This window comes from Ranitomeya imitator, chromosome 3 (assembly GCF_032444005.1).
Source record: "Ranitomeya imitator isolate aRanImi1 chromosome 3, aRanImi1.pri, whole genome shotgun sequence".
In the NCBI taxonomy this organism is placed as follows: domain Eukaryota; kingdom Metazoa; phylum Chordata; class Amphibia; order Anura; family Dendrobatidae; genus Ranitomeya; species Ranitomeya imitator.
In genome coordinates this window covers 154,981,737-154,993,250 of record NC_091284.1, presented here as the reverse complement: position 1 = coordinate 154,993,250, position 11,514 = coordinate 154,981,737, and positions in this window count along the sequence as shown.

Sequence of the window (11,514 nt, the reverse complement as noted above, 5' to 3'; positions counted from 1 at the left end):
GGAGGCAACGTTTCCGTCAGATGATGACAGACTACATGTCTTGCCCTCTCAGTGTACTCCCAATTGGCTTGTCCCCCTTCAAGTTTTGGGTCTCTAAGCTGGATACATGGCCAGAGCTTAGCCAGTATGCATTGGAGGTGCTGGCTTGCCCTGCTGCTAGTGTATTATCAGAACTTTTCTTTACTGCCGCAGGTGGTGTACTAACAGACCGTTGCATGTGACTATCCTCCGATAATGTTGACCGGCTTTCTTTTCTGAAAATGAACAAGGCCTGGATCTCACAGGAATTTGCCACTCCTCGTCCAGATTAAATAATTGGTTGGCAACAGTATCCAGGTCTCCTGTTGTGTTCATGTTTCTACCACCTGAACTGTAATCCCTGGGCTCCAACACCGCCAGTTGCTGCTCAGAAATGCAATCTGCACAGTCAACACTTGCTGCCGTGTTATTGGGGTTCAGTAACGTCAGCTGCTCCCCTGCTGTGTATTCGGCAATTTCTCCTGCTCCATCCACGCTCACACTACAACAGATATTAAAATTGCTCCAATTAGGCCTCAGCCTACACTGTTTCTAGCATTGACTCTGGGCTACAACACTGCCAGTTGCTGCTCAGAAGTGCTGTCTGCACAGTCAACACATGCTCCAGTGTTATTGGGGTTCAGTAACATCTGATCCCCTGCTGTGTGTGCAGCAATTTTGCCTGCTCCCTCTACATTCACACTACTACAGATATTAAACTGCCTCCAATTAGGCCTCAGCCTGCTCTCTGTTTCTCCTGTAATCCCTGGGCTCCAACAACGCCAGTTGCTGCTCAGAAGTGCCTTCTGCACAGTCAACACATGATCCAGTGTTATTGGAGTTCAGTAACGTCTGCTGATCCCCTGCTGTGTGTGCGGCAATTTCGCCTGCTCCCTCCACATACACACTACTACAGATATTAAACTGCCTCCAATTAGGCCTCAGCCTACATTCTGTTTCTCCTGTAATCCCTGGGCTTCAACACCACCAGTTGCTGCTCAGAAATGCCTTCTGCACAGTCAACACATGCTCCAGTGTTATTGGGTTTCAGTAACGTCTGCTGATCCCCTGCTGTGTGTGCGGCAATTTCGCCTGCTCCCTCCACATTCACCCTACTACAGAAATTAAACTGCCTCCACCTAGGCCTCAGCCTACACTCTGTTTCCCCTGTAATCCCTGGGCCCCAACACCATCAGTTTCTGCTCAGAAGTTTCTTTGGCACAGGTACTCCCTCCTGCCCAGCGTGGCTCCAGCATGCCAGCTTTTTCTGGGAAGTGTCAAGGTCACTTTGCCTCCAATACATTGTCCTGTCGGGTTGCGGTCGGGTTAGCCGACTCTATGGTGCCTTCAGTTTAGGTGCTTTCTATGTGGGCTGCGGGAACTGGCAATCAAGGCTGGTCCGTAGTGCCAATAGGACAAGCTCCCCTGTAGGACTGTTGGGTTTTCGGTCCGCTCGCGGCCTTGCAATTTTTTTTTTATCTGGACCTTCTGCTGACTATCTGAGTTCCAGCACCATTAGCTGGTTCTTTGGAAGTCAATCAAGAATAGGTCCACCTGGGTTCCAGTACCTTCAGCTGGTTCCAGGCAGAGCCTTTGGCTTAGGTGCCTCATTCTCTGTATCCAAGTTCCATCAACGTCTGGTGGTCCTTGGTAGTACTTTCAGTCATGGGTACCTCCTGCTTAGTAACTGGGTTCCAGTACTGTCAGCTGGTCCTCGGTAGTTCCATAGGTTCTTGTACCTTCTGCTACCAATCCGGGTTCCAGTGCCGTCAGCTGGTTCTAGGCAGAGTCTTTGGCTTTGGTGCCTCCTCGGAATCTGAGTTCCACCAATGTCTGGTGGTCCTTGGTAATGCTTTCTGGCACGGGTACCCCCTGCTTAGTAACCAGGTTCCAGTACCGTAAGCTGGTCCTCAGTAGTTGGCTCTTGTACCTTCAGCTACCCATCCGGGTTCCGATACCATCAACTGGTTCTCGGCAGTTCCTCAGCCTTCTTGTACCTTCTGCTACATTTCCAAGTTCAAGCTTTTTGAAATGGTTTTTGGTAATCACTCTGGATCTCCCTGACAAAGACCCTAAAGACAACGACCCTGAAGACCACACCGAAGAAGACGATGACCCCGGAGAAGATGACCCTGGAGACAACGACCCTGGAGACCACCACAAAGAAGACCAGGAAGATGACCCTGAAGAAGATGACCTAAAGTACAAAGAACAAGAAGACAACCACCAAGATACAGAAGGACAAGAGACAGCAGACCATGAAGCAGAAGAACAAGAAGCTGCAGAACAAAAAGCAGAAGAACATTAAGCATAAGACTAAAAATCAGAGCAAAAGATATTAACTAAATTATAAGCAGAAGAAGACTAAGCAGTGTATGGGGGTGAGTCCTTTCCTCCTCGTGGTGCCCCTGGTAAAAACCTGCTGCTGCAGGCCAAACTGAACGCGGACAAATCCTGTTGTAAATCTTTTGTGACAGGCAGAACGGAAGGTGTAATCTTCAAACTTTTATAGATAACAACTACAGGAATGCCTGTCACAAATAAGAATATGATGAAGAAGAAGAATATGAAGAAGATGAAGAAGTAAAATATGAAGAAGAAGAATAATAATAGTTGAATAAAAAGAATATGAATAAAGTAAAAAGAGAATAATAGGAAGAAGGTGAAGAAGAAGAAGATGAATAAGGTGAAGAAGAAGTTGATGAAAAAGATGCTGCTGCTGAGGATTATGAAGGAGAAAGTGTGGGAGAAGTAAAAAAGAAGGTGAAGAGCATGGAAGTAGTGAAACATAAATATCTGACAAAATATAAAAAAGCTTCACATAGTCAATATCTTTTCAATTCCGAACGTCTTAAAAACAAATTAATTCCTGCTATTCCATTTGATTGGGCTAAACTTTTATGCCTTTAATGTCTCCTCCACCTCCCCCAATACATTCTATATTATTCTTAGTTGTTTTCCTTCATGTAGAATTAACCTACAAGGAAAGAAAGGGTTTATTTTAATTCCGATATTTTTGTCCTATTGACTTGCATTGGTTTCCGTTATCGGTATCGGCGATATCCGCTATTTTTTGGATATCAGCCGATGCAATCCGATCCCGATATTTCCCGATATCGGAAGGTATCACTCAACACTAGCTACTAAACATCAGACTGGTATCACCCCCTTCATGCAAAATAAGCAACAGAGATGGAGTTGTTTTCCAGGTTATATCCTCCCCACAGCCTGGAAGAAGCAATTTAAAGAAAGTGATAAAAGATGATTTATCAACAAGACATCTGACATAAGGCATACATGTATCACATCACATGTATTACATGTATCACCATTTTATAACCTGTATGCTCATATTAGTAGTTTAGGTAGGTCAAATGTGATGACAGATTACCTTTAAATCATGAATGATCCTTGCTGCACATGGATTAAGTGTCATGGTTCTGTGCCTTCCTTCATATATTTAGTGCTGCCTTCTCACCTGCATATTTCATGTCAGAGGACAAAAAATATTAGTATGCTAGTGATACAACCAAAATTAACCCTGGCTCAGGCCTGCTCAGATCACTGGCAGCCACTGCTAATAGATGCTGTCTCTTGTGTTAATTGTGCGGGATAGCACAGTCAGGCGCTAGGTAGCTTCACCATTCGCGAGCAGTCAACAACTCTATATATTGACAGGTATACATCCAGACACACAAGTTAACAAGTTTACACTAGCGCATGGCTGAGCGGCCATGCAAACCTTTTATAGTAGTAGCACTCCGAGACGTTCCTGATGGTCCAATAGAAGTTGCAACAGGACCTGGACATGTGACCCCCAACCTCCAATGGGAGGTTGTCCCATGGGCATGCTCAGTATGGAAAAGCAGGACTTAGTCCCTGAAACGCCTGCTCGCTGCTGATCAGTGCTGGCTGCAAAGGCAGAGCCTGGAAAGGCAGCAGTAACCAAGCACACAGTATCAGCTTGAGCCAGATGCTGGGATCGATGTCTCCGCTGAGCAGGCTCCACTGCGGCTGGAGGAGAATGGGCTACCACAGCGGACATTGTTCGAGATTCCCCCCTGTGCAGTGGCAGGAACTTGACACCTAACACATCCACAGCAAATATACTAGAGCTTACTGCTGAGCGAGACTAAAATGAATCCCTACAAGCCAACCTGAGCTGATAATTTGCCACAGTAAGACATGGTCTATGCAGGATCTTCTGCCACAGTGTGATACCAATGCTCCCCAGTAGAGTTGAGCGACTTTTACTTTTTTAGGATCGAATCGGGTTTCACGAAACCCAACTTTCTCAAAAGTCGGGTCGGGTGAAATCGGCCGATTATTGCGAAAAGTCAGGGGCCGACCGAAACACGAAACCCAATGCAAGTCAATGGGGAATCAAAGTCGGCAGTGAGTGGAGGACAGGAAAACACCTACAGTGACCATTTTAATGCCAAAAACATCAATTCTTATTTCTTAAGCTTGTCAAACTTAATTTACTTCATAATAATAGTTAGGCATTGAATACAGGGGGTCATTTGGCTAAAGTTGTGGGGGGGTAGGGCTGGCTCAAAATTTTCGTGGGCCCAGGAAGCACGGAATACTTCATGGCGGTGGAGCAGGGAGAGGTAAGTATTTAAACTTTGCAAGTGCTGTGATCCTGAGCAAGCAGGGGTGGCCACTAGTTGGCACTGGCACAGGGCCCCTCATAGTACAGCGGTTTGTTTGACGGCGGGTGGCGCCTCTCACTGCCAGAGACACTTTTGCGTACTATGAGGGGCCCTGCGCCAGTGCCAACAAGTATGGCCCCCCACCTGATGAAGGAACCTGCACTTTCATCTGCACCTTCCTCTTTGTCCCCGTGTAAGGTGGTATAGTATGCGGGAAGGGGGACCTGACTTTTAGCAGGGTCAGATTCTGGCTGTGTAGAGTGCAAAGGGAATGTAGTGGTCTGGGTCAATGTACCAGCAGACTCATCTAGCAGTGGCTGGGCAATGGGCAGGATGAGGAGGAAACACAGATGTAGGCCCAAAATAAAAAAAGTAGGCTAAAAGCAGTTCAAAATTGGAAACAGAAGTAAACAGGTGGCATTGCTTTGTTCAGTGGAGGACAATTGTAATGAGTGGCGCAGACACAGTTAGTAGGCCCAAATACAAAAGTAGGCTAAAAGCAGTTCAAAATTGGTAACAGGACTAAACAGGTGGCATTGCTTTGTTCAGTGGAGGACAACTGTAATGAGTGGCGCAGACAGAGTTAGTAGGCCCAAATACAAAAGTAGGCTAAAAGCAGTTCAAAATTGGCAACAGAACTAAACAGGCGGCATAGCTTTGTTAAGTGGAGGACAATTGTAACCAGTGGCGCAGACACATTTAGTAGGCCCAAAATAAATAAGTAGGCTAAATGCAGTTTAAAATTGGTAACAGGACTAAACAGGCGGCGTAGCTTTGTTAAGTGGAGGACAATTGTAATGAGTTGAACAGACAAAGGTAGTAGGCCCAAAATAAAAAAGTAGGCTAAATGCAGTTCAAAATTGGTAACAGGACTAAACAGGCCGCATAGCTTTGTTAAGTGGAGGACAATTGTAATGAGTGGCGCAGACAAAGCTAGTAGGCCCAAAATAAAAACGTAGGCTAAATGCAGTTCAAAATTGGTAACAGGACTAAACAGGCGGCATAGCTTTGTTCAGTGGAGGACAATTGTAATGAGTGGTGCAGACACAGTTAGTAGGCCCAAATACAAAAGTAGGCTAATAGCAGTTCAAAATTGGTAACAGCACTAAACAGGCGGCATTGCTTTTTTTCAGTGGAGGACAACTGTAATGAGTGGCGCAGACACAGTTAGTAGGCCCAAAATAAAAAACTAGGCTAAATGCAGTTCAAAATTGGTAACAGGACTAAACAGGCAGCATAGCTAGGTACTGGGGTGGGCTCCTCTGCTGAGTAGCAGACAGTGGTAGTAGGCGCCAAGTATTAATTGGTCTAAATGGAGGCCAGGGCCCCTGTATATTTTAACTATCATCTATAATTTCAACAAATTTGTATTGGCAGTGCCATTGAAGGATTTAACAGCACAGACTACACAGTGGTGGAGCAGGGAGAGGTAAGTATTGCAAGTGGTAGAGCACTGTTCGAGCTGGGGGGGAACACTCTCTCATGGGTGGCGGTACTGGCACAGGGCCCCTCATATTACGACAGTGTCTGACGTTGGTTGTGCACCACCACCGTCAGAGACACTTCATTGTACTATGAGGGACCCTGTGCCAGTGCCATCGCCCAAGAGTGGGCGCACCCACCTGTCCAGGCAAATGGCACTCGCACGGGTGCTTGCGCCAGGTGGTGACCACGGCCCTGTGGGGGGAGTCAGCCCATTTAGGGAGGTATAAAAATGGCCTATGGTGCACATTCAGCAGCTGCAAATGGAGGAATTGGAGAAGTCAGTAAGTGGAGGCGAAAAGCAAGACATTTTTCAGGCAAGCTACGTGTCAGCAGGAGAAGGTGGGGCAAAATAATTTGAAATCCATGATTAGTTCATTTTAATGAAGGTTAGATCATCAACATTCTGGGTAGCCAGACGTGTCTTTTTTTTGGTCAGTATTGAACCAGTAGCACTGAAGACTCTTTCTGATAGCACACTAGAAGCAGGGCAAGCGAGTTCCTGTAATGCATATTCTGCCAATTCATGCCAAGTGTCTATTTTAGATGCCCAGTAATCAAAGGGGAATGACCTGTGAGGGAGAAAATCGATAAGGGAGGAAAAGTAGTTCGGAAACATACTGGACAAATCCTGTCTCCTGTCACTTTGAATCGATGCATCACTGCCTGTCGTGTCAGCGGTCATTGCAAAATATCTCCACAACCTGGTCATAAAACCCCTCTGTCCAACGCCACTTCAGATTTGTGCACCTCTAACACCTCTGCCATGTTGCCCCCTACGGCTCGTGTGAGAACCATCACCGCCACTGTGTGCTGGGAATGCCAGAACCAAACGGTCTACAAGAGTTGCTTGTTTGGTAGCCAATATTTGTTCAAGGTTCTCATGTGGCATGATATTTTGTAATTTTCCTTTATATCATGGATCCAGGAGGCAGGCCAACCAGTAATCGTCATCAGTCATCATCATTTTGATAATGCGGGGGTCCCTTTTTAGGATACACAAGGCATACTCAGCCATGTGGGCCAATGTTCCAGGTGTCAATTCACTGCTTGTGCTGGGTTGAGGAGCACTTTCTTGCAAATCAACATCATTTGTGTCTCGCAAAAACCCTGTACCTGACCCTTCAACGCCACCAGTTTCTATTGCCCCCTGAGAAGCATCCTCCTCCCATAAATATTCATCCCCATCATCCTCCTCCTCCTCTTTGTCTGCCACCTGATCCAGGAGAGTTCTCTGAGCAAACAATGGCTTACTGTCATCAAGGCTTCCCTCCTCCTCAGCTGCAGACGGCAGCTCCTTAATGTGAGTCAAACTTTGCATCAGCAGACACAGTAGTGGGATGCTCATGCTTCTGATGGTGTCGTCTGCACTATCCAGCCATGTGCATTCCTCAAAACACTGAAGGACTTGACAGAGGTCTTGGAGCTTCGTCCACTGCACACCAGACAACTCCATGTCTGCCATCCAACTGCCTGCCTGTGTATGTGTATCCTCCCACAAATTAATCACAACACGCCTCTGTTCGCCCAGCCTCTGAACCATGTGCAGTGTGGAGTTCCACCTTGTTGCAACGTCGATTATTAGGTGGTGCAGGGGAAGATTCAGCAATCGCTGATGGTTCAGCATACGGCTGGAGTGTACGGGCGACCGGCGGATGTGCGAGCAAAGTCTTCGCACCTTCAGGAGCAGGGCTGGAAACTCCAGATAATTTTTGAGGAAGCACTGCACCACCAGGTTCAAGGTGTGAGCCAGGCAAGGTATGTGTTTAATTTCTGAATGGGCTATGGCAGCCATAAAATTCTTTTCGTTATCACTGACTACCTTGCCTGCCTCAAGATGTACACTGCCCAGCCATGACTGAGTTTCTTGTGGCAAGTACTCAGCCAGTACTTCCGCGGTGTGTCTGTTGTCGCCCAAACAATTCATTTCTAACACAGCCTGCTGATGCTTACCACTAGCTGATCGATAATGGGACACCTCGTGTGCAACACTGGCAACTGCGGATGGAGTGGTTGTGCGACTGTGCTCTGTGGACGAGCTTTCACTTCTGGAGGAGGAGGAGGGATTGTGAATGCCTACAGCAACTGTTTCCTAGACGGTGGGCTAGGCAGATCTGTCCCACTATGGCTGTCCCCTGTGGACCCTGCATCTACCACATTAACCCAGTGTGCCGTGATGGACACCTAACATCCCTGGCCATGCCTACTAGTCCATGCATCTGTTGTGAGGTGCACCTTTCTACTGACTGATTGCCTCAGTGCATGGACAATGCGGTCTTTGACATGCTGGTGGAGGGCTGGGATGGCTTTTCTCGCAAAGAAGTGTTGACTGGGTAGGTCATAGCATAGTACTGCGTAGGCCATGAGGGCTTTGAAAGCTTCGTTTTCAACCAACCGGTAGGGCATCATCTCTAACAAGATTAGTCTAGCAATGTGGGCGTTCAAACCCTGTGTACGCAGATGAGAGGATGAGTACTTACTTTTCCTAACGAGAGTCTCTTGTAGGGTGAGCTGGACTGGAGAGTTGCATATGGTGGAACTAGTGGTGATGGTGGTGGTGGACAGGGCGGATTGAGAGTGGGTTAGTGATGGTATTCTCGATGTTGGCCTACATACAGTGTTTCCTACCAATAACCTTGTGATTCCCTGACTGCTTTGGCCTTGTGACGATACCTCCATATTTGCTGCTGGTGGTGTCCTAACTGGTAGGCTTACAGTGAGGGAAGCAATGTAGCGTTGCTGACTACCTTCATTCTGAGCAGGTGCACCAATGGTATGGGACGTTTGGTAGTTAGTCCAGGCTTGCAAGTGCATGCTGGTTAAATGTCTAAGCATGCACGTTGTATTTAAATTTTGAAGATTATTCCCTCTGCTAAAGGTCTTTGAGCATTTCTAGTAGATAACTTTTGACTGATCATTCGGATCTTGGTTAAAAAATTGCCACACTGCACTCTTCCTACTATGAAATACCTTCTCAGGCATTGCACGCTGTGCTACTTTCACCGGATGGCCACACTGTCCTAAAACTGTTTTTGTTTTTGACAAACGTTTTTGGCCTGATACGGGCCTGCCAGATGACAGCTGTTGTGATGTAGATGGCTGCAGGGGATCATCCTCCTCTGCTACAGAGCTACTGGCAGCGGCACCCTCTTCCTCCAATGGCTGCCAATCTGGGTCAACAACTGGGTCATCTATCACCTCCTCTTCAATGTCATATGCACCTTCCTCTGTGTCACCGTGTAAGGTGCTATAGCGCTCGGGACGGGGCACCATAGTCTCATCAGGGTCAGATTCTGGCTCAGTACACTGCAAGGGCAATGTAGTGATCTGAGTCAATGGAACAGCATTGTAATCTAGCTGTGGCTGTGCATCAGTGCACTCCATGTCCAATTCATCTTGTAATGGGCAGTTAACAATTTCCCGTTCTAACCCAGGCACGGTATGTGTAAAGAGCTCCATGGAGTAACCTGTAGTGTCACCTGACACATCCTTCACTTTTGGTTTGGGTGAAGGACACAAGGAAACGTCTTGTTCCTGACTGGGAGCATCCACTGACGACTCGCTGCTTTTATATTTGGAACTTTCTGAAGAGGAGGCAAAAGTGCTAGAGGCTGAGTCAGCAAGGAAAGCCAAAACTTTTTCCTGCTGCTTCGGCTTTAAAGGCTGTTTTCCTTCTCCCAGATAAGGGAGCCTTCGAGGCCTTGTGTAGCCAGACGATGATGCTGGATCAACACCTCATACCTTAGGTGCTATTGTGCTTTTGCCACTACCACTAGATGCACCACCACCACCACCACCATCAGTACCAGCTGGCAACCACCACCCACGGGCTCTTCCACGAGACTTCATCATTTTTTGGAAATTCTAACCAAAATAACAACCATTTTATGGTACAGTAAAAAAGGTAGAAGGTGTATATAAACTTTTTGAGAATTTGAATCTCCCTTTTTTGGGGGAGACTGACCCAAAACTCAGGCCCAGTGAATAAAACAACGCAATCTATGTGGCAGAAAGCGGCTGGCTGACATACACCAAACTAACAGGACTGCAGTAGATCCACTTTGTGAGAATTTGAAACTCCCTTTTTTGGGGGGGAGACTGACCCAAAACTCAGGCCCAGTGGATAAAGCAACGCAATGTAAGTGGCAGAAAGTGTCTGGCTGACAAACACCAAATTAACAGGACTGCAGTAGATCTTCTTTGTGAGAATTTGAAACTCTCTTTTTTGGGGGGAGACAGACCCAAAACTCAGGCCCAGTGTATAAAACAATGCAATCTAAGTGGCAGAAAGTGGCTGGCTGACATACACCAAACTAACAGGACTGCAGTAGATCCACTTTGTGAGAATTTGAAACTCCCTTTTTTGGGGGAGACTGAACCAAAACTCAGGCCCAGTGTTTAAAACAACGCAATCTAAGTGGCAGAAAGTGGTTGCCTGACATACACCAAACTAACAGGACTGCAGTAGATCCACTTTGTGAGAATTTGAAACTCCCTTTTTTGGGGGGAGAGTGACCCAAAATTCAGGTCCAGTGTATAAAACAATGCAATGGAAGTGGCAGAAAGTGGCTGGCTGACATACACCAAACTAACAGGACTGCAGTAGATCCACTTTGTGAGAATTTTAAACTCCCTTTTTTGGGGGGAGACTGACCCAAAACTCAGGCCCAGTGTATAAAATAATGCAATCTAAGTGGCAGAAAGTGGCTGGCTGACATACACCAAACTAACAGGACTGCAGTAGATCCACTTTGTGAGAATTTGAAACTCCCTTTTTTGGGGGGAGACTGACCAAAAACTCAGGCCCAGTGTATAAAACAACACAATCTAAGTGGCAGAAAGTGGCTGGCTGACATACACCAAACTAACAGGACTGCAGTAGATCCACTTTGTGAGAATTTGAAACTCCCTTTTTGGGGGGAGACTGACCCAAAATTCAGATCCAGTGTATAAAACAATGCAATGTAAGTGGCAGAAAGTGGCTGGCTGACATACACCAAACTAACAGGACTGCAGTAGATCCACTTTGTGGGAATTTGAAACTCCCTTTTTTGGGAGGAGACTGACCCAAAACTCAGGCCCAGTGTATAAAACAACGCAATTTAAGTGGCAGAAGGTGGCTGGAATATATATGAAAACATACAAGGACTGTAGTAGAATTTCAATCTCCCTACAATGATCTCAGTAAAAGTATGGCAGCAATAAAAAGGACTGCTGCACACAAAAGTGTGGACAAATAAACAAGATAACTGTGCAGAAAGGAGCAACAGGATTTTTGCTTTTAAAAAAGCAGTTGGTTTGCACAGCAGCGTGCAAACCGCAATGCAGCTATCAGGGAGCCTTATAAGGCAGCCTAATA